The 22,906-nt window shown below is 39.6% G+C and overlaps 1 protein-coding gene and 1 long non-coding RNA gene across 2 annotated transcripts in view; one reads left to right on the forward strand and one right to left on the reverse strand.

Annotated features, from left to right (window-relative positions):
- LOC135197692 (ras association domain-containing protein 10-like) overlaps positions 1-22,906 on the forward strand; it is a 708,795-nt gene that overhangs the window by 147,159 nt on the left and 538,730 nt on the right. The gene's annotated exons all lie outside the window — the stretch shown is intronic.
- LOC135197690 (uncharacterized) lies at positions 2-13,187 on the reverse strand. Its single transcript, XR_010310644.1, has 3 exons — positions 13,127-13,187; positions 10,830-10,958; positions 2-65 (listed from the first exon to the last, which is right to left on the reverse strand). It is a non-coding gene; the product is annotated as an uncharacterized LOC135197690 (long non-coding RNA).

The raw sequence follows: 22,906 nt of genomic DNA on the forward strand, positions 1-22,906 counted from the left end.
ACGGATACGATGTCATGACTAACATCTGAATCCCACTGGCTGCTGTGGGACTGTTGATTGTTTACCTGAAAAACATTTTAATACTGAGTGAATCATGACCAGAAATAAATTAATGGTTGATACACAGAATAATTTAGTCAAAGACCTTAGGCAAAATAACGTAGAATTATCTGTACAAATCAAGACAGTTTTCTAAAAATGATATTGTTATGATACAATAAAGTTTTATGCATACTTACCTGGCAGGTATATATATAGCTTATCCTCTTGACGCACTGGCAGAATTTCAAAACTCGCGGCAACCGCTAGTAACACTGGTAGTTCAGGTGATGGCCACCCGTTCCCGTGGCGCTGGTACTTGGAACTATTTCCCGTTTTCCTCAGATTTTCTCTGAACCCTGTCTCCTGAGGGGAGGAGGGTGGGAATAAGTTGGGAATTTAATATATACCTGCCAGGTAAGTATGCATAAAACTTTATTGTATCATAACAATATCATTTTTATGCATAACACTTACCTGGCAGGTATATATTATAGCTGATTGACACATTTGGAGGTGGGTCATAGACAGCAACATCGTCATAATTCAAAAATTAACTATTTTTAAAATTACTTATTTAGTTCCTTACCTGCTAAGGTAGCTGACTTCGTAGGTCCTGCCTCTTAGCCTGCTAAACCTTAGTAGCTCTCAACTAGGATGTGACCTGTTTGTTGAGAAAGCTAACAACAAGGGTCTGACAACTGGACATGAGCACCAATCTGCTGACAGAGAACCCTAGCCCTCATTTACCACGGGCATTCATGCTAGGAAAGTTAGTCACCTGAACCACACACACATACAATAATAAACACTACACCAAAAAACTGAGCTGGTATTAACCTTCTCAGACAACCATAAAAAACACTATAACCTCATTAAAATAAAAACCTAGCATGTTATTAGGTTATGGGGTGGGAACTCCCCCCCCCCCCCCGTTTTTTTTTTTGCCCAGTACTGTACCTGAGGATACGTACGGGCCTAACGTTTGACAATTATCAAAAGTTGTCTTCACGTCTCTAAGGTAATGAGAGGTAAACACCGAGTTTGTCCTCCAAAACGTTGAATCTATAATGTCCTTGAGGGCTAAATTTTTCCTGAATGCTAAGGACGTAGCTACTGCTCTCACCTCATGAGCTTTAACCTTAATCAAGCCGAAGCATACTTCCTGACAAAGTAAATGAGCTTCTTTAATGACTTCTCTTACAAAGAAAGCCATCCGCGTTTTTAGACATAGGTCTAGTAGGATCTTTAACAGAACACCACAGAAGAACATGAAGTCCCCTAATGCTTCTTGTTCTTTCTACGTAAAACCGTAAGGCTCTTACTGGGCAAAGAACCCTTTCTTGTTCTTGACCTACTAGATCAGCCAGTCCTTCAAATCTCAAATGATCTTGGCCACGGATGCGAAGGATTCTCATTCTTTGTAAGAACTCCTGTTGAAAAGAACAAAAACTGCTTTGTTGTGCTTCCAACCTACTTGCTTGTCAATAGCTTGCAAGCCTAGCTTAATCCTTTTAGCTGTAGCTAAGGCTACTAAAGAAAATAGTCTTCTTCGTTTAGCTCTCGCAAAAGGCGCACCTGAGCCCATAGGTTCAAACCCTATCCGTTTCCAAGAACTTGAGAACGACATCCAAATTCCAAGAAGGAGTTCTGCAAAGTCGATCCTTCTTTGTATTAAAAGATCTGAGAAGATCTCTAAGATCTGCGTCGTTGGACAGATCTAAAACCTCTGTGCCTAAACATCTGCAGACAAAACATACATTTATAAAACCTTTAATTATTGTCTGATTAGCCAAACCCAGTTCCTCTTCAGATACAGAAGGAAATCTGCAATTTGTGTCACAGAGGTACTGGATGAAGAAATCTTCCGATTCTTACACCATTTACGGAAGTTCTCCCACTTCGATTGGTACACTTTGATAGTTGATGGCCTTCGTGCTCTTGCAACTGCCTTCGCTGCTTCTCGTAGAAAACCCCTCGCTCTGACAAGTCTTTCGATAGTCTGAACGCAGTCAGACCCAGAGCGAGGGTGTTCTTGTGGAACCTGTCGAATGGTGGGGTTGTTTGAGAAGATCTACTCTCGTGGGTAGACTTCTCGGAGAATCCACTGTCCATTCCAGTACCTCTGTGAACCACGTTTGGGCCGGCCAGTATGGGGCTATCAGAGTCAGCCTTGTTCCCTCGACTTTCTCTGAATTTCTTCATTACCCTTCCTAAAATCTTGAATGGGGGTGGAAATGCGTACGCATCTAGACCCGTCCAATCTAGTAGGAAGGCATCGACTGCGACTGCAAGAGGGTCCGGGATTGGAGAACAATAGTTCGGTAACCTCTTCGTCGCTGCGGTAGCGAAAAGATCCACTACTGGTGTGCCCAGAGCTTCCACAGTCTCTGGCATACTTGACGATGCAACATCCACTCCGTGGAAAGCACTTGTCCGTCCCTGCTCAACAGGTCCGCTCTGACGTTCTTCTCTCCTTGAATGAACCTGGTGAGCAGGGTGACGTTTTCTCTCTCCGACCACAGAAGAATCTCCTTCGCCAAGTTGCAAAGGGACAACGAGTGGGTTCCTCCTTGTTTTCGTATATATGCCAGAGCTGTGGTATTGTCCGCGTTGATCTGCACCACTTTGCCGCTGATCCACGGTCTGAACGCTTTCAGAGCCAAGAAGATCGCCATCAGTTCCTTCCTGTTTATGTGCCATGCTTTCTCTTCTTCGTTCCAAAGGCCTGACTCCTCCCGAGGGCCCAGCGTTGCTCCCCAGCCTGCGTCTGACGCGTCGGAAAATATATCCGGTCTGGGTTCCTCTGCTGGAGTGACGTACCCTCTGACAACCTCCCCGGAACTAGCCACCACTTTAATTCCTCCTTTATCTTTAAAGGAATTGGAAACTGGAAGGAATCTGGTTGCGATCTTCTTGGCCAGACTTCGTTCAGAAAGAACTGTAAGGGCCTCATGTGAAGTCTCCCTAGGGAAATGAACCGCTCTAACGAAGAGAGTGTCCCCGGCCCCAGCAGGCTCATCCACTCTCTCGCCGAGCATTGGTCTTTCAATAGGAATTCTTGCACTTTCCGAAGGCACATGGTCTGCCTTTCGGGTGACGGAAAAGCCTGAAAAGTCACTGAGGATATCAGAATCCCCAAATAAACTAGCTCCTGAGAGGGGATCAACCGTGACTTTTTCAGGTTCACCATCAGACCCAGCTGCTGAGTTAAATCCAATGTGATGTTCGTGTCCTCCAGACATTGCTGTTTTGATTGTGCTCTTATGAGCCAATCGTCGAGGTAGAGAGAGACACTGACTCCTAACAAATGAAGCCACTTTGCCACATTCGACATCATTCTTGTAAAAATTTGAGGAGCCGTGCACAGACCGAAGCAAAGGGCTTTGAATTGATAAATCCTATCCTGGATCACGGAATTCCAAAAATATTTCCTGGTAGACCTTGGATGAATCGGAATGTGGAAATACGCATCCTGAAGGCCCAGCGTTACCATCCAGTCCCCTGGTCGTACCGCTGCCAGCACTGAATCGTTGTCTCCATCGTAAACTTGGTCTTTCTACGAACAAGTTTAGCTGACTTACGTCCAGTACTGGCCTCCAACCTCCTGATTACTTCGGGTACAAGAAACAGACGGTTGTAAAAACCTGGGGATTCGTGATCCAGAACCGGTTCTATGGCCCCCTTTTCTAACATGCTGACAACTTGATGCAAAGAGCCTCTTTCTTCTCTAAATTCATGTAATGAGCCCCTAGGGCTCTCGGAGCTGTAGCGAGAGGTGGTTTCTTGAGAAAGGGGATCTTGTATCCTTCCTTCGCTACCTTTACAGACCAAGAATCCGCTCCTTTGCTTTGCCAGACTTCCCAGAAGTCTAAAAGTCTGGCCCCCACACAAGTCTGGAGGACTTCTGAATCATTGCTTGGTTGAGGTTTTCGAACCTCTTTTGGCTGGAACTCTTTTTCCCTCTAAATGCTGGTCGGGAAAAAGTCCTACCCCGAAAGGGCTGCTGTGATGTTCTTGTATCCTTCGGAGTCTTCTTCATTACATTAGAAGGTAAATACTTCCTTACAGAAGAAGTTAGTAGATCCTGAGTAGCCTTCTGAGTGAGGGAGAGCGAGATGTCCTTAATGATATCCTGAGGGAAGAGCTGTCCTGAAAGAGGAGAGAACATCAACTCCGACTTTTGCGCGTTCGAGACTCCTTTAGCAGCGAACGAGCACAAAAGATGTCTTTTCTTCAAAACGCCTGCTGTAAAAAGTGAAGCCAGTTCATTAGCTCCATCTCTCAAGGCTTTATCCATACAGGACATATTTCTCGGTAACTCGGATTCTGACGAATCTTCCATCTCCGAAGTCCGAGCCAGAGCCCCCAACGACCAGTCAAGAAAATTAAAAAAAACTTCAAAGTCCGATAGATACCTTTTGCTAAATGGTCGAACTCTGACGAAGTCCACCACACCTTTGGCTGAATGTAAAGCATGTCTACGGGAGCTGTCCCACTATGTTGGAAAAGTCTCCCTGGGAGGAGGCAGGAACTCCCAGGCCAAGACTTTCCCCCGTAGCGTACCAAACACCAGACTTAGAAGCCAACTTGGCCGGAGGAAACGCAAAAGAAGTCTTCCCCCCAACTCTCTCTTCTCCTTCAACCACTCATTTTACACTTTGAAGGGCTTTCTTGGCTGAAATAGACAAAGTCATTTTCAAAAAAGACGATTTCTTGGTTGTCTTCGTCTTCGAAAATTGAGACAAAGGCGATGGCGGGCCTGAAGGTTGAAAATCTCCTTCAAACAAAGAAAGGAGGCACTCTGTTAGTCTCTTGTAGTCCGAGGAAGGAGCTTCCACATTCTTGTCTCTTTCCCGCACTCTCCACAAATTCTTCCTTGTAAAACTCCTCTCTTCCTTGTCGAGAAAAAGTTTCCACCTGCTGCCGCCTGCGTCCTGCGTCCTCCTGAACGTATGCGTCCACCATGCGTCCATCATCCTCTTGCGTCCTGTCGTCCTGCACTGCTTCGTCCTTCTTAAGGGATGCCACTGCGTCCTGGCTTGCGCTGCACGTCCTGCGTCCTCTTGGAGGACTTAACCGGGAGAGACGAGTCCTTACGTCTAACCGAAGGTTGTTCGGGCTTCTCCCCATGATTGGACAATCACTGCTAATCTCTCCTGCATGTCCCGCAGAACTTCCTTCGTCTCCGCTTCCTTACGAGACTCCTGATGATGAGGAGATTGAGGACGAACCCAGGGCTAACACGGAGAGCGCGAGCGATCCTGCGGTCTTTCACGCAAGTGGAGTTCCTCTAAGCGGAGAAACACCTCTCACTGCACCGCTAGTTACTTCCAACTGACGAGAAATCCTCTTCCTTTTGATAGGGATAGCTTCTTCATCCTCCGATGAAAAAATCTCATGGCTACTCCACCCTTCTTGATCAACAGCTTTCATCCTGTGATGAGGACGGAAAGTATGACCTCTTGAGAGGACGCGATACTTCCGCGAAACGCCTACTCCTTCTGACGCCGAACTATCCGATGAATAACGGCACTTCCCAGTATCGCCTTTTCCATGGCGTACTGCTGCAGCCTGGGAAGCAACAGAACTGCCTGAAGGGACGACTGATCGCGAGTAAACCCCTCTCGCCTCCCTTCGACTGTCGACATGCCTTCTCCCTTGGGTCTGGGAGCTTGACAGAGGTCTCGGTCTAGGAGCACGAGAGGGACGATCAGGCGCCCCCTCCACAACACTGTCACTAAACACTTCCACTTTGTCTGTTAATCGTTTAATTTGATCTCCCATGGACGCAAGGGCAGCGAACACTTTCACAATTTGTGGATCAGTAGTATCCTCAGATACAGCAACGGGCGCAGGAGAAACCTGAGGGGAAGGTGCTACGTCTACATGTGAATGAGCTGGAGAAGACACATGCAAAGATTCATTCATAGGCTTACTCGAAGACCCCGATCTCTCACTCCTAGAGACAGATCTTCTAACCCGATCTTTTTCTAATCTCTCAACATACTTCATAAGAGCCTTCCACTCTTTCTCATTCAGACACTGACATTCATTGCACCTATTGTCCCACGTACATACAAACTCCCGACACTTCTTACAAATAGTATGTGGATCTACCGATGATTTCGGCAGTCTCACCTTACACCCTTCTTTCACACAAACTCTAAACATACTTCCTGAATCAGACATACTAAATCAAAATCCAAACCAAATGCGATTGCCACGCTAACTTCGTGAATATGATACCAATACCCAAAGTCAGTCAACGAGCAGGAAATTCTATCAGAGAACCAACAACGATGTTGCCGGTTCGGCTGGCAGAGAAAATCTGAGGAAAACGGGAATAGTTCCAAGTACCAGCGCCACGGGAACGGGGTGGCCATCACCTGAACTACCAGTGTACTAGCGGTTGCCGCGAGTTTTGAAATTCTGCCAGTGCGTCAAGAGGATAAGCTATATATATACCTGCCAGGTAAGTGTCATGCATAAAATTTTAAATTTTTACTTGTGCCTACATGCCATGTTCCATCTATAGGTAAACACAGCCATAAAGCTGCTTAAACTTGCTAAGCAATGGTTAGCAACAGGTAAAACCTCCTGGGTGTCTTACAAGTAAGTATACACATTTCTTGACGTTGCAGGCAATATGTGCACCCACCAGTGGAGCTGGGAAGAAAGCATGCTAAGTAAAAATAAAGTTTTGTAATGTATTTGTAGGGAAAAAAAATCATCTTAAATTTTATTCAGTTTAGTTACAAAATACCTTCTAGATGTCTGCAACCTTTACCTTCGTGACAAGACTGGTTGAAGTGATTGTTTCCTCTTGTTCAGCACTGGGAATTTGATATAGACCAACACTAAAAAGCTGTCCTGTTTAGCTATCCTCCATAAAGTTTATGCTATTAACCATTTTACTGTGTGGGATTAATTTCCACAGTCATTTAAATGTCTAATCCATTGCGTGGACTGATCTCCTCAGTTATTACTTATTTGGTCCAAATTAAGAAACCTCATCAATATCACATTTCCCTCACCTTTGGCGGGAACTGTTGTCTATATTCTAGCAAGAAATGGCAACTTTTGATCGCCAGCTTGCAGGATAACACGTTATAGCCCAGTAATACTGATGTACATTATAGCCCAGTAATACTGATGTTGTAACCAATGGCAAGAGAGATTACAAGATATCCGCATCACAGTCTATTGTAGTGATATGTTGTCCTTTCCATTCCATTTCACTTTAAAATTAGGGAATGTTCTTCCTGGTAGTATTATTAACGCAAATATTCATGCGCTTACAAGAGGCTGTATTACTACTTAAAAGCACTAGGCACCAATGCCTTAAATTTTCAAGACTGTATTGCTGTGTACATATAGAGATCCTCACTGGGTTAGAATATTCAAAGGATTTAGAGATTAAGAGCTCTTTCTTGATTGGTGGTGCGGCATATTCTTAGCTAGGGGAGAAATTTGCCCGGTTAATTCTGTTAATCAATAAGACTTTGGCCTGCTAAATACTAGTAGATGGTGTTTACGTGCATGAGCCCCATTCATTGCACACACAGTCTTCTTAGAGGAACAAGCAGTGGGTGGTATAGCTGTGGGAAACTGACCAATAACAGGTCAGCAATGCCCTAAGATATCTGAAGCCCTTCAAATAAATGTATGTACAGGCAGTCCCAGGATTACGACGGGTTCCGTGTCTTGAAGACGTGCCATAAGCCGAAAATCGTTGTAAGCCAGAACATCGTCAAAAATCCTAAGAATACCTTACTTTTAATGCTTTGGGTGCATTAAAAACTATGTAAACTGCATTCTTATTGCATTTTTCATAAAAAAAACTTTCAAATATTGATTATTGTGCATTTTTGGAGTCATATTTCTTCTGCCAGATTGGCATTGTAACCCTGGAACTTGCATCGTAAACCTGGAAATCATTTGTGATAAATATAATTGAAAAGTGTTGTAGCCTCAGAACATTGTAACCTGAACCCGTCGTAAGGCGGGGACTGCCTGTAATGCCTTATTTGATGCAACAGCTGAGTTCACTGATAAAGTGCTTGTGTGCTTAATAATATCTATCTACCTTTTTGAGAGAATTACAGCTCCACATATCTAATTTTTTTTTTTATACAAATGATATGGTAAGTGGCAGCATACATAAAGCCAAGGGAAGTATGGTAAACAACAGATGAGTTGCAGTCACTACCATATAAACCTGTGAGAAAATTGTTTATTTCAATTTTAACATCAAAATAACTGAACTACTATACATATCAACTGTGACCTTGCTGCTCCACTAAATACAGTTGAAAATTGGCCCTCACTCCTCTCATGTTTCCAGTTTCCTTATTTTCATCCTGTTAATATTTTGATGCTATCTTTTCTTTACTTGAAGAACTAATCTGCCTTAAGACTCAAAAGGCATTGTCAAATTTCAGTTACAAGTAATTCTGGATTTGATGAAAAAATATATCACCTTGTAAGGCTTTAAAAGGCAGGACAATAGAAAGGTAACTGAAAATCCAAATACAGTACAGTAGACCCTTGACTCACGAACGCATTGACCCACGTACAACTCGATCCCGCCCCGACCAAAATTATAGGTAAAATTTCACCCTTGACCTACGAACTAACTTTGAGATACGAACAAAAAAAAATGCGGAAAATAAAAATTCTGTTTGGGTCATGAACTAATTTTGAGACATGAACATTTGAAAAATGCTGGAAATTTCTGGAAAATAACAATTCACTTTGTTTCACAAACTAATTTTTAGACACAAACATTTGAAAAATGCGCGAAATCGCCCAGCACACGTGAGAGCGTTTGAGTTGCCATGGGAACAGCCATCCTCCAGCCGCCCACGCACGGCGTCACCCACGCATCGCTCTTTGTCTCATCTCATTGTGTACAAGACGTTCGTCAATTCGCTTAGCATTTTTTGCGCTAAAACTTGTGATTTTCTTCATAATGGGCCCTAAGAAAGTGAAGAGTGGTGGTGAAAGTAAGAAAGTGAAGAGTGATGGTGAGAAGAGGGTGCAGAGGAAGATAACCATTGTTATGCTCAAACGCAAGTGGCGACTTGAAACTAAAGCCGCTACTTGTCTACCATTCAAATAACCCGCGTGCCTTTAAGCAGCACAACGTAAATAAGGCCAGACTGCCTGTAATGTGGAGGGCCAATACAAAAGCATGGGTGACACGGAACTTGTTTATGGAGTGGATTGATGAAGTGTTTGCGCCGACCGTGAGTCAGTACCTAACAGAGAACAAGCTACCCCTGCGGTGCCTTCTGATCATGGATAATGCCCCGGCACACCCTTCGTACTTGGCTGACTGCAGTGAACATGACTTCATTCAGTTCAAGTTCCTTCCACCCAACACGACCTCTGTTCTCCAGCCCATGGACCAACAAGTCATTAGCAATTTTAAGAAATTATATACGAAGGCGCTCTTCTCCAGATGCTTCCGTGTAACTGAAGAGACAAAATTAACCTTAAAAGAATTTTGGAAGAAGCACTTTAATGTTTTTCACTGCATAACCCTCATTGATAACGCATGGACTGAAGTTACGTACCGCACATTAAATTCTGCGTGGCGGAAAACTTTGGCCCCAGTGCGTAACTGTCCGTGACTTTGAGGGCTTCGATGCAGAGATTGTGCAAGAAATTGTGTCCATGGGCAACAGTATGGGTCTACAAGTCAACGACGAAGATGTTGAAGAATTGGTCGCTGAACATTCAGAAGATTTGACTGCGGACGAACTTGTTCAACTCCACAAAGAGCAGCAGGAGCAACTTGCTCGGAGCAATCAACTGACGAAGAGGAGGCTGGGGAGGAAGTTACAGATGTCAGCAGTGATGTGATAAAAGCCGCATTGGAAAAGTGGAATGATGTCCAGTGCTTCCTTGAATTGTATCATCCGGACAAAATTGTTACGAACAGGATCGTGAATATGCTCAATGAAAATTTAATGAGCCATTTCAGAAAAGTTATGCAAGGAAGGAAAAGGCAACAGACATTGGATAGTTTGTGATTAAACGTTCACCAAAAAAACCTAGAAGAGTTGAATCTCCGGAACGAGATCTCCCCGACCTGGATGGGGGAGGGTCTCCTTCCGCACAATAACCTCCTCCCCACCCACCACCCTCCTCTTCTCTTGTCCGTCAAGCCAGAAGTCTCGCCAGTCATAGTAAGTGTTCACTTTACAAACGTTTTTATAGTGTTAGTTTACCATTTTAAATTATATTATTAGATATATTAAGGTTTTTTACACTGACTTTTACATTATCTGTGTAAAATAAGGCAAAATATACATAATATATATTGGTTCGTAGGGGTCGAGAACCAATTAATATTATTCCCATTAAACCTTATGGGGAAATTAGCTCCGAGTCACGAACAATTTGGAACACGACCAAGGTCTAGGAACGGATTGTGTTCGTGAGTCAAGGGTCTACTGTATATGAAAAATTGCTAATGGAATACGTAGATCAAAACTGTGGGAGAGTACTGTATGAAACTAGGAGCTCACTACTGTATTTGGCTGCTATCATTGCCATTTGATCAATACAGCACTGCCATTTAGTTGTAAGAAATTACGCCAATAAACAGCAACTAGAAATCTTGCAAAACATTATACTGTATATCAACACTGTATAATTAGTGATAATGTAAAATATGGGCATAACCAAGGTTTAAATTTTTTTTATTAATCTCTTAGTATCAAAGTTTATAAAACATTTAAATACTGTAGTTTTTATATTATGAAAAACTAAAACATTACCTTTCGATGTAGATGAACAAAGTCTAGACTTTGATGTTATGGCACTATGTCTTCTCAATAAATAGAGGAGGTGCTTGATGTTTGTCGAAGCATTTCATCAATGTATTATTCAGTATGTCAAATGTTCATCTGAAAAATTGAAAACGTTAGTGAGTATTTTATCTGGTAACATATATTTAAAATAATGTACTACAGTATTTATCAAGTTTTCCATTACCCTAAATATATTTAAATTGATGAATTCAATGGAAATATATGCTCAAAACTACATCTGGCAAAGCCCGAGCATAATTATGAACAATTATTAATATAACTAAAATAAACAGTACAGTAAATGTAAAACATATTTGCCTGACATCATAAACTCTTCCCTGTAGTGAGGTAGTGCCATTAGTGCAACCTCATGCAGTGTACTGTAGGCATTACTATAGGTTCGTTGCAGCGTCCCTTCGGCCCCTAGCTGCAACCCCTTCCTTTCCTTTTACTGTACCTCTATTCATATTATCATCTTGCTACCCACCGTCTCGCAACAATTGTTCCATAGTACAACTGTGAGGTTGTCCTCCTGTTACTCCTTTCCAGCCTACTACTGTCAATTTTCCTTCCAGTGCTGAGTGAGACCTCTTAGTTCCAGCCTAAACTATACGTATTCCATTTCATGATGAACTCTCGGAAATATTTAAAATCCATACTGAGTCGTCTATGGCTAAGTATATATTGAGAAATCAACAATTGTTGTAAATACTGTTTGTTAATTTAATTCTTTTAGGCAGGTTAACTTACTCTACTGATAATTCAGTACGAGCCTTACTCTTAGGCTAAACTTACTGTATAATTAGGGAAGGCTCACAAAGATAGGCTAGTCTACATAGGCTGTGGGTTGAATGAATTCAGAAGGGACACATATTATTCGCATGGAAATATATCCCAGGTAGGTTATGGGGGCCTGTGAACAATGCTCTGTCTTGGTTCAGGTTAGGTTAGTTCTAGGCATACTGTACGGATCCTTCCCCCAGTTTTGTCGATGCTTTGTTCTCCCAAATGCAGTCAATCCTATGAAAACAGTAAAATTACCAAGTAATAAAAATTAAAGGTGTAAGTACCCTAACAAAAGTCTCAACAAGTGTAGTAAGCTCCTGGGGTCTCAAAAATCAAAATCACAAGAATATCTTAACCTTCAAGCAAGGCTATGGTAGCCTAGACAAGAATCTTTTTGCCATTGTAGTCTACCTTGTGCTTTTGTTAGGGTAACCCTCCAGCCTAGAAGAGGCTGTGTTACTGCCATAATAGCATACTGTAAAACATATATGTGATGCTCTGATGGGCCACCCCTTCTATTAGCATGTGGTAACCAAAACAGTTAATCATGAAAGTTGGCTAAGACTAGCTTATACAACTTTCCTGGGATGTGATCAGGATTTAGCTAGAGCTGTTAGTACCATTGCCTAAAATTCCCGCGATGAGGTCGGGTGAAGTACAGCGCTTCATTGCAGCCATCTCAAGAAATACGAGAGCTCCGGCCTCCGTGACAGGGTTAAGATCAACTGGGTACTTAGAAAAAGTTACGTTCCGATGAAAAAATTGTCGGATGGTAAATTGGCGTAACATGATGACGCAAGTGACTTTTCGGGGAGATTTCGCCATGCCGAACAACTTTTATTCTATGCATTTTTTTTTATTTGGGATCATAGTTTAGGAGCTATAGGCTCTGTCTGCGGATAAGTATATAACCTAACAAAACTTGGCTTTACCTAACCTAACCTTAAATGCTTTGTCCTACTTAACCTTGTCAGGCGGGGCTTCGTGGTATTTCTAAGTACGGCTTGGTCCCCTCGTGGAGCTCCCTCCAAGTAAGTCTTGACCCCTCACTCTGCATTCAATCCACGACTTGACCTAACCTAGCCTAACTAAGGAAAAAATATCTTTAAACGTAGTAAGGCACCTCAGCTAGCCTAGGTAGTTTACCGGTGGTGCGGTTGTATGCTATCATCACTGTCGTAGACTAACATATACCTAGGAGGCTAACGTTAGGTTAACATAACTAGCACGAAACTAGAAAAAATGTTATTATCTAGAAACTTTTGACGAACACCAGTTCCAACCTCAGTCAATCGTAGGCTAGACTGGGCCACGCTCTCGCTGGGATCCGCTTTGACTACCGTACTCAGTAGCTCAGCATACTAACTTAAGTACTTTAACGTACCTATATACTGGACTGAAACAAGGTGCCTCATGATAACACCAAATATTAGGTAGGTATTGTATATTTTATTTTGTTTCCCTTTAACATTACTTACAGTTAAATATACTAAATATATCGGTTCATATCGACCCAGCCGTAGTAGTAGTAGTAGTAGTGGGTGGGATATGCCTTTGAAACGGCTCCCTTGCTTCTTTTATTCCTCCTATGTTTGTGTTTGCTTGAGCTCTTCTCTCTGAAATACCACATTTCTTTTATAAAAATCTTCCTATTCTCCACTTCCTCCCTCATTAGTACTACCAATAAGATTATATTTGCTACTAATTCCTCTTTATTTTCTTGATATGGTTGCTGCATAAAGCTATATCTATTTCTAATTTCATTGTATGCTGACAGTAAAGTAAGAAATGTTCTAAATTTTCATTTTGTTCCTCACAGTATAAACATTTTGTATCTTCTCCTTTTATCCTATTTCTATCATTTAATCCTAGTATACCTAGTACTGATCATAGTCTGGCCCTACTGATCATCTGGCCCTAGATCAGCATTGTTTTTTCAGTGTTATCATACCAGATTTCTTCTCTTATGCTTTCTTTATATTTCTGTAGATTCTTAATGTTGACTTTTCATTCATTTCTTTCTGCCATATTTTTCTGTCCCAATTGTTTATTATTTCTCTTAACTGTTTTGTCTTTAACTGCTTCAATTTACTTAGGTTTATGTTTAGTTCTTTCATATACTCTTTTACTTGCATTGTCCAGTTTTTTTTTTTTTATTTTCATACTGATCCATTGTTATCTCATATAGGAGCCTATTTCCACCATTCTTTAGTGTATGTTTCAGGTAGAAAAGTTTATTCTTGATATATCTAGATTGGCAGGAAGAGGCCCCTATTTCAGATCTTAACGCAACAACTTGCTGTGTAATTTGGCGCTTTCAATATTGCTCTGTATACTTTATTATCTATCTTCTGCAATTCATTTATTGTTTTCCTGTCAAGTTTCATGACTTCCATCGCATACATGAATGAAGGCATCGCTAGTCCTTTCCAGTACAATTTTCCTATTTTTACCCTGCTTCAGCTTTTATTGATGACTGCATTAGCCATATTTGCCATCTGCTTTGCTTTAATTTGGGCCCTTTTTATCTGTTTCTCTGAAGCAGTCTTTCATGTTGTTGATTGTTACTCCTAGGTATTTAATATTCTTAACTATTTTTATTCCTTCTATGTGTTCCATATTCTCCACATCATCGATACTGTACCAGTCGTTGTATATTAGTATGTTACTCTTGTCCTTGTTTATGTTTAGGCCACATTCACTTGCGATTTCCATAAGGGTTTTTATTGATTTTGTTATTTCTTCTAGTGTGTGCCCTAGTATTAATCCGTCGTCTGCATATAGTAGTGCCCCTATCCTTATTACTTCATTTCTGAAACCTTCTGTTGTATTTTCTAATTTTTTCTATTATCAGGTACGTTTATTAATAGAAAGATTATGGTTGAGCCATTGCATCCCTGTCTTATTCCATTAGTTACATTTAGTTCTTTTTGTTCTGTATTGTTAAGGCATAGGCTTGTTACATCATTTGTATATATCTTTGCAACTGTATTTATTACTTCTGCATGTAGCCTGTATTTCATCATGACCTCAATGAGCTTTTTCCTATTAACCGAGTCAAATGCTTTTTGGAAGTCTATTGAGACTACAAATAATGGGTCCTTTCTTCTGTAAGTTTCTTGTATGCAGTATTGTAAGATATATAAATTATCGATTCCTCTCCTTTGTGCGGTAAAGCCTGATTGTAGTTCATTCATTTTTCCTATATTTTCTACTATGTTTTTCTATTTTGGTTCTCAGGATCCCCATGAAGATTTTATATGATGCATTTGTTTAGAGCAATTGGCCTTAGATCTTTGACTGTGGGGTTTTGTTTTTTGGGCGTAAGTGTTGTTTTTTACTTAAACCAGCTTTTCTGCGTTTTCCTGCCCTTCAGTATGTTATTTAAACATTCCGCCAATTCTTTTTGAAGGTTGTTACTTTGTAATAGTAATTTGAACAGTACTGGCTTCATTCCATCTGGTCCTGGTGCTTTATTTGTCTTCATTTTCTCAAGTTGATTTTTTACATCTTCTCTGTTATGTTGATTTATTCCATGGGTCTGATCTCTGTCTCTGTTGGGTCATACACTCCATGCATATGTTCCCTTAAACAGATATATGGCATTTCATCTGCTGTCCTAATCTTTTCACTATTTCTTCCATGTCATGTTTGTACTGTTCTTTCTTGCTTTCATTCCATATATCTCCTGTTTTGTTTTCTTCTTTTTGGTATATTGTTTCCCAGAATTTTACCAGCTCTTTCCCTAGGTTTCGTCCTTCATCTCTTGCTTATTTTCATCGAATATTCTTATCCAATTCTTTTTCGTGATTTGGTCTTTGCCTCTCAGCATGTCTATATATTCCCAGATTTTCCTGTGTCTGTTTTTATCATTCATTATCTCATTTCTAATCTTTTCTTCATATTCTTCATATGCTTTCTTTATTATTATTTGTACTTTTTGTTTTTGTTTAGAGTATGCTTCTTCATAGTATCTTTTTTCTTCTATTCTTGTGGCTTTCCTTTTTAATTTGTTATATACCCTTCTTTGGCTTATTTCTTTCTTTATTTCTTTGGTGACCCATACTGGTTCTATTTCTTCTTGCTTTCCTGTCTTTAACCTTCTTTTGATTATCTTCTCTAAGTTATTTTGTTTTTTTTGCTTCACTCATTGTTTTCTTCCAACTGGGTTAGATCTCCTTTCTGTCTTGTTGGCTTACTTTAAACTCTATATATTCAAGGTATTTCCTGGTAGACTCTTCTGTAACTTTCAAATATTTGATTTCTTTTGTTTCATTTCTGAATGTTTTCCTTACTTTAGTGTTCATTTTGAATTGGACCTTTATGAGGTGATGGTCTGATAGATCATATTCATATTTTCCCTCGTCTATCTCCATACATTCATATTTTTTATACATATTTTGGTTGACTAGGGCAAAGTCTATAGCACTGTTCTGATCTCCTCTACTCCAGGTTATCTCTCCTTTGCAGCTGGGATCTCCATTTAATAGCGTTAAGTCATATTTTTCCATTAGGTCCATAACATATTTTCCATTTTGATCAAGTTCTTGTGTCCCTATGAAACCTAAGTGCCCATTGAAATCCCCAAGGACTATCATAGGCAGGTCTGTGGATTTTTCTATGGCTACATGTAAGGCACTTATTATTCTTTTATTTCTTTCTTTATCACTAGTTGACATGTAGACCAGAATTTTGTTGAATATTGCTGTTCTATAATTAACTTTTACTATTAGAATGTCTTTGTGTTCCGACTTTTCTTTTTCCATCTGGATCTCTCCTTTGGTTCTATACATTATTAGTAGGCCTCCTCCTTTGGTGTCGTCTTCATCTCTCATTGAGTCTACCACCCTGATGCTTGTTGGGAATAGTAATTTTTGCTGTTTAAGGTGTGTTTCTGTGATGCACATAATTGTGTTTTCTTTTGTTATCTCCACTAGCTCGATTATTTTTGCTTTTGTCAGTCCTTGGGTGTTTATAAGCTTTATTTTTTCACTTTCTCTATTTACAAAATTGCTTCTACCATCTAACCATTTATCCATCTTTTGCAAACTACTTTTTTCTTCTAGGTCTAATAGTCTAAGATTGTTACTAAAGTTACTTCCTTCACCTACCTGCCCTGAACTAATTTCCCTTCTTCTACTTCCTTCCTCAGAGCTCTTATCATTACTACTAGATATTCTATTTTCTCCTAACTCTAAATTATTTACACTCATAAAAATATTATTACTCCCTATCTCTAAATTATTTACAATTCTATCTACTTTACATTTTCCTACCTCTAACTCATTTACACTTCTAACAATTCTTTTGTTTCTATCTATATTCCCCTGGACTTCCTTTTTAGAGCATTCTAGTCGTCTGAAAGTTTTCCCTTCTCTTCAGCTCTCCCTTACTGATGAACCATCCTTCCTCTTTGTTATCCTGCTTTTTCTTTAATTCAGATCTTAATATGCTATCTTTTTCTCTTCAGCCGTAGATAGTGGTAGTACAGTAGTAGTAGTAGTAGTAGTAGTAGAGTAGTAGTAGTAGTAGTAGTAGTAGTAGTAGTAGTAGTAGGCGGGATATGCCTCTGAAACGGCTCCCTTGCTTTTATTCCTCCTTTGCTTGTGTTTGAGTTTCTTCTCTCTAAAATGCCACATTTATTTTATAAAATCTTTCCTATTCTCCACTTCCTCTCTCAGTAGATCTACCAACAAGAGTATATTTGCAACTATTCTTTATTTTCTTGATAGGGTTGCTGCATAAAGCTATATCTATTTCTAATCTCATTGTATGCTGGACAGTAAAGTAAGAAATGTTCTAAATTTTCATTTTGTTCCTCACAGCATAAACATTTTGTATCTTCTCCTTTTATCCTATTTCTATCATTTAATCCTAGTATACCTAGTCTGGCCCTACTGATTAGCATTGTTTTTTCATTGTTGTCATACCAGATTTCTTCTCTTATGTTTTCTTTATATTTTCTGTACATTCTTAACGTTGACTTTTCATTCATTTCTTTCTGCCATGTTTTTCTGTCCCAATTGTTAATTATTTCTCTTAACTGTTTGCCTATAACTGCTTCAATTTTACTTAAGTTTTTGTTTAGTTCTTTCATATACTCTTTTACTTGCATTATCCAGGGTTTTTTTTTGTTTTTGTTTTCATACTGATCCATGGTTATCTCATATAGGAGCCTATTTCCACCACTCTTCAGTGTATGTTTCAGGTAGAATAGTTTATTCTTGATATCTCTAGATTGGCAGGAAGAGGTCCCTATTTCAGATCTTAACGCACAACTTGCTGTGTAACTTGGCGCTTTCAAAATTGCTCTGTATACTTTATTGTCTATCTTCTGAAATTAATTTATAGTTTTCCTGTCAAGTTTCATGACTTCCATCGCATACATGAATGATGGCATCGCTAATCCTTTCCAGTACAATTTTCCTATTTTTACCCTGCTACAGCTTTTATTGATGACTGCATTAGCCCTATTTGCCATCTGCTTTGCTTTAATTTGGGCCCTTTTTATCTGTTCTCTGAAGCAGTCTTTCATGTTGTTGATTGTCACTCCTAGGTATTTAATATGCTTAACTATTTTTATTCCTTCTATGTGCTCCATATTCTCCACATCATCGATACTGTACCAGTCGTTTAATATTAGTATATTGCTCTTGTCCTTGTTTATGTTTAGGCCACATTCACTTGCGATTTCCATGAAGGTTTTTATTGATTTTGTTATTTCTTCTAGTCTGTGTCCTAGTATTAATCCATCATCTGCATATAATAGTGCCACTATCCTTATTACTTCATTTCTAAAACCTTCTGTTGTATTTTCTAATTTTCCTATTATCAGGTACGTTATTAATAGAAAGAATATGGTTGAGCCATTGCATCCCTGTCTTTTTCCATTAGTTACATTTAGTTCTTTTTGTTCTGAATTGTTAAGGCATAGGCTTGTTACATCATTTGTATATATCTTTGCAACTGTATTTATTACTTCTGCATGTAGCCTGTATTTCATCATGACCTCAATGAGCTTTTTCCTATTAACCGAGTCAAATGCTTTTTGGAAGTCTATTGAGACTACAAATAATGGGTCCTTTCTTCTGTACCTTTCTTGTATGCAGTATTGTAAGATATATAGATTATCGATTCCTCTCCTTTGTGCGGTAAAGCCTGATTGCAGTTCATTCATTTTTCGTATATTTCTAATATGCTTTTCTATATTGGTTCTCAGGATCCCCATGAAAATTTTATATGATGCATTTGTTAGAGCAATTGGCCTTAGATCTTTGACTGTGGGATTTTATTTTTTGGGCGTAAGTGTTGTTTTTTACTTAAACCAGCTTTTCTGCGTTTTCCTGCCCTTCAGTATGTTATTTAAACATTCTGCCAATTCTTTTTGAAGGTTGTTACTTTGTAAGAGTAATTTGAACAGTACTGGCTTCATTCCATCTGGTCCTGGTGCCAGGGCCGTTTCTAGTTCATTAGGCGCCCCAGGCAAGAACTCGTTATGGCGCCCCCTTCCCTCCAGGCTGGAAATAATTACAAACAATTTCGAACACAACTAGCATCTCAAGTTCCACAACAAAACAACATACTTCATTAATAAATCATCTTCACGTATATGTATACACAACAAGGAAAAGTATAGACTCAAAAGTATACAAACTATTTTTGTAAATTTTAATAGAAGAATAACACCATTATACATTTTTATTGCAAATCCTACCTAAGATAAATTGAAAAAGGCAATCTTGCCAATCTAAAACCATAGAACTCAATGCATATATGTTGAGGGCTATGCTAAAACTATTATATAAAAGTTTTCTTCACTGATTTTTCAATTTAAAACCTGACTCTTCTTGACTTTCTTGCAGCAAAATCATCTATAGTGTCATCATACGAAATCTGTTTGGATATTTCTCTATTAATACTAATTATTGCCAGCCCATTTAGGCACTCCTGGGAAATAGTAGACCTTAAATATGTTTTAATGAGCTTAAGTTTAGAGAAGCTTCTCTCTGCAGATGCCACAGTCACAGGTGTAGTGACAGCAATTCTTAATGCCACCCACATGTTTGGATAGATCTCTTTCAGGCCTTTCTCCTCAAGAAAATCAAGAAGGTCTAATGTTGTCATATTTTGTTTTGGCCACTGTTTTGGAAATGACTGCATCTCTACAATCAGTTCATCATAATTTAAATCAGAATGATCCCCAGATGTGAGTGTATTACACAAATCTTTTGCCTGCTTTTCTAGCTCACTAGATGTCAGGTCAGAGAAGTTTATGAGAACACTGAATTTCTTTGCAACATCACTCATCATTCCGGTTCTCTCTCTCAGAGATTCAATGGCCATATCCACAACTACATTGAAAAATGAAAACTCCATTTTTTTCAAGGCATCGGTGATAGGTTCATCAGGGGCCTCATAGGAAAACTGCCTTTTAGTAGTTCTGAGTCTTTTCTGCTTTAGAGCAGCTTCCAGATTCATCTCCTCACATATCTCTTTGGCAGATGTCTGGGCATCAGCAAACCCAGTGTCTCTGTAGCTAACAAGGGAGGTTTCAGCCTTCTTGAGAATGTCAACAGCTACATCCAGATGCATGCATGCATTGTGATTGCAGAAGTTTATTCGCAGTTTGAACTTTTCTAAGGATATCATACCACACCACCATACAAATAGAGAACCGGTATGATCCCACCTCTTCTGCTAAGGCTTGTGCTTCAATTTTAATAGCTGGATCTGCAGTGCTTCCTCTCACCTCTAAAAGAGCATCTCTCACTTTTGCAGCCTGGAATCTTACAACCTCAACACTGTTGATTCGACTCTCCCACCGTGTGTCTGCCCAGGATTTCAAAGTTGTGTCCACATGTTTTTTTAAGGCCTGTCCACACGATCGGGCCTGATCGGCGGACTTCCCCTCTAACGGACACATGACGGGCAAACCGTCAAATTGCCCGATGGGTCTTGTAGCAAAATCACCATGGTGGTGCCCGATGGCTTGAGCTTCGACCCTGGCAGACTTACGTTAACCATATACATTTCTTTTACTGAGCCATTCTTTGCACCATATTCTCTTTTTTCATAACACACAAGGCAATTATCATGCTACACTATCTTCTTCTTTGCGGTAGGCACCATGTTTATCGTACCGCACTGAACACACTACTGGCATCATCGGGCACGCCCACCTCTCCATCGCCTCACCTGTGTGGACAACATTCACGGATAAATCCGCCAGAATTTGCCCGTCAACCCTGGAGCACGCCGATCAGGCCCGGTCGTGTGGACAGGCCTTTAGGGTCGACCACCTTTGAGTGGAGGCAGAAAAGAGATTAAATAATTTTTGCAGGTAGCCAAAGTAGCTAGTTGCATCTGAGGAGCTCTTTACTGCATCACATACAACCAGATTAACAGTGTGTGCTCCACATGGCACAAATAAAGCCCTGGGGTTTAACTGAAGAAGTCTAGCCTGGACTCCCTTGTTTTTTCCTCTCATATTTGCCCCATTGTCATATGACTGTCCTGTGCAGTCTTCAAAGGGGATATTAAGCTCTTCAAGTTTTTGAGTATGAATCTTGAGAGGTCTTCTCCTGTTGTCTGCTCGGCCTCAAGGAACCCGATAAAATATTCCTTAATTTGTGCAGTGCCTTCAGCTGTAACTATTCGAATTATCACAGATAATTGCTCCTTGTGACTTAACACTTCCATTATTCATTTATTTTTGCGTTTACACTTGTATTTATTTATTTGAATTATTCACGTAAAAATAATACTTCTCTCATTTATTTATATATTAATTTTGGATGGCAATTTGGCGCCCCCCAAGCAAATGGCGCCCCAGGCGACCGCCTGTGTCGCCTGTGCCTAGAAACGGCCCTGCCTGGTGCTTTATTTGTCTTCATTTTCTCAAGTTGATTTTTTACATCTTCTTCTGTTATGTTGATTTCTTCCATGGGTCTAATCTCTGTCTCTGTTAGATCATACACTCCATGCATGTGTTCCCTTAAAGATATATGATATTTCATCTGCTGGCCTTATCTTTTCACTATTTCTTCCATGTCATGTTTGCACTATTCTTTCTTGCTTTCATTCCATATCTCTCCTATTTTGTTTTCTTCTTTTTGGTATATTGTTTCCAATCAACCACAGCCGTGGATAGTGGTAGTAGTAGTAGGCGGGAGATGCCTTTGAAACGGCTCCCTTGCTTGTTTTATTCCTCCTGTGTTTGTGTTCGTTTGAGTTTCTTCTATCTGAAATACCACATTTCTTTTAGAAATTCTTTCCTATTTTCCATTTCCTCCCTCAGTAGATCTACCAATAAGAATATATTAGCTACCAATTCCTCTTTATTTTCCTGACATGGTTGCTGCACAAAACTATATATCTATTGCTAATCTCATTGTATACTGGACAGTCAAGTAAGAAATGTTCTGATTTTTCATTTTTTTTTCCTCACAGCACAAACATTTTGTATCTTCTCCTTTTATCCTATTTCTATCTCTCGCGTCCTAAGATCAGAATGGAAGAAGAATGTAAACAAAAACTTCTTCAAGAATTTAAGAAGAACCTGGTTTTTACAGGTTGACTATTTAAATAAAGAGAAATCGCATGAAAATTAAGTGAAGTAATAAGAACATGTTAATTTTCAGTAACAAAAATTAAGTAAGGTAGTAGCAGTGACTTTTAGGAGGGTGTTGGGCAATTGCTAGCAGTATAATTAGGGTAGAATATTGACTTGCTTGTGTGTAAAGAATTATCTTGAAGTAGCATCGCTTACAGGAAAGTGTAATGAATGTGGAATAGACACATATCAAGACAAAACTTTGGGAAGTATTATTACATTGACCTCAAAGTCAAAATCTTGTAAGAGAAAGAATCTTAGGATAACAAGTGAAATCATTATAATCAGATAGGAGAGGGAATTATGGATGGCATGTTGAATAAACTGGATATATTATTGTGGACATGACAGTCATGTTCATTTTATGAGTTATGAAGATTTGCATGCAACTACGTATAGGTTATAACACTATAGCAGTTCAGTGTGGCCCGCAACTGTGTGTGTGACCAAAACGTTGATGAACGGGAAACCAGTTACTATTACTATTGTGAAAAGTTCTTAATTAGGACCTGAGTGTCAAGTATGACATATATCCTTTTCATATTTCCGATCATTAACATATTCTACGTTCTGTCTGAAAGGTGACATTTTATCATTCAGTAGCGGGCGATTTTTTCATGATCAAATAATGATGCAGTCGCTGAAG

Source organism: Macrobrachium nipponense, chromosome 21, assembly GCF_015104395.2.
Source record: "Macrobrachium nipponense isolate FS-2020 chromosome 21, ASM1510439v2, whole genome shotgun sequence".
Classification (NCBI taxonomy): Eukaryota; Metazoa; Arthropoda; class Malacostraca; order Decapoda; family Palaemonidae; genus Macrobrachium; species Macrobrachium nipponense.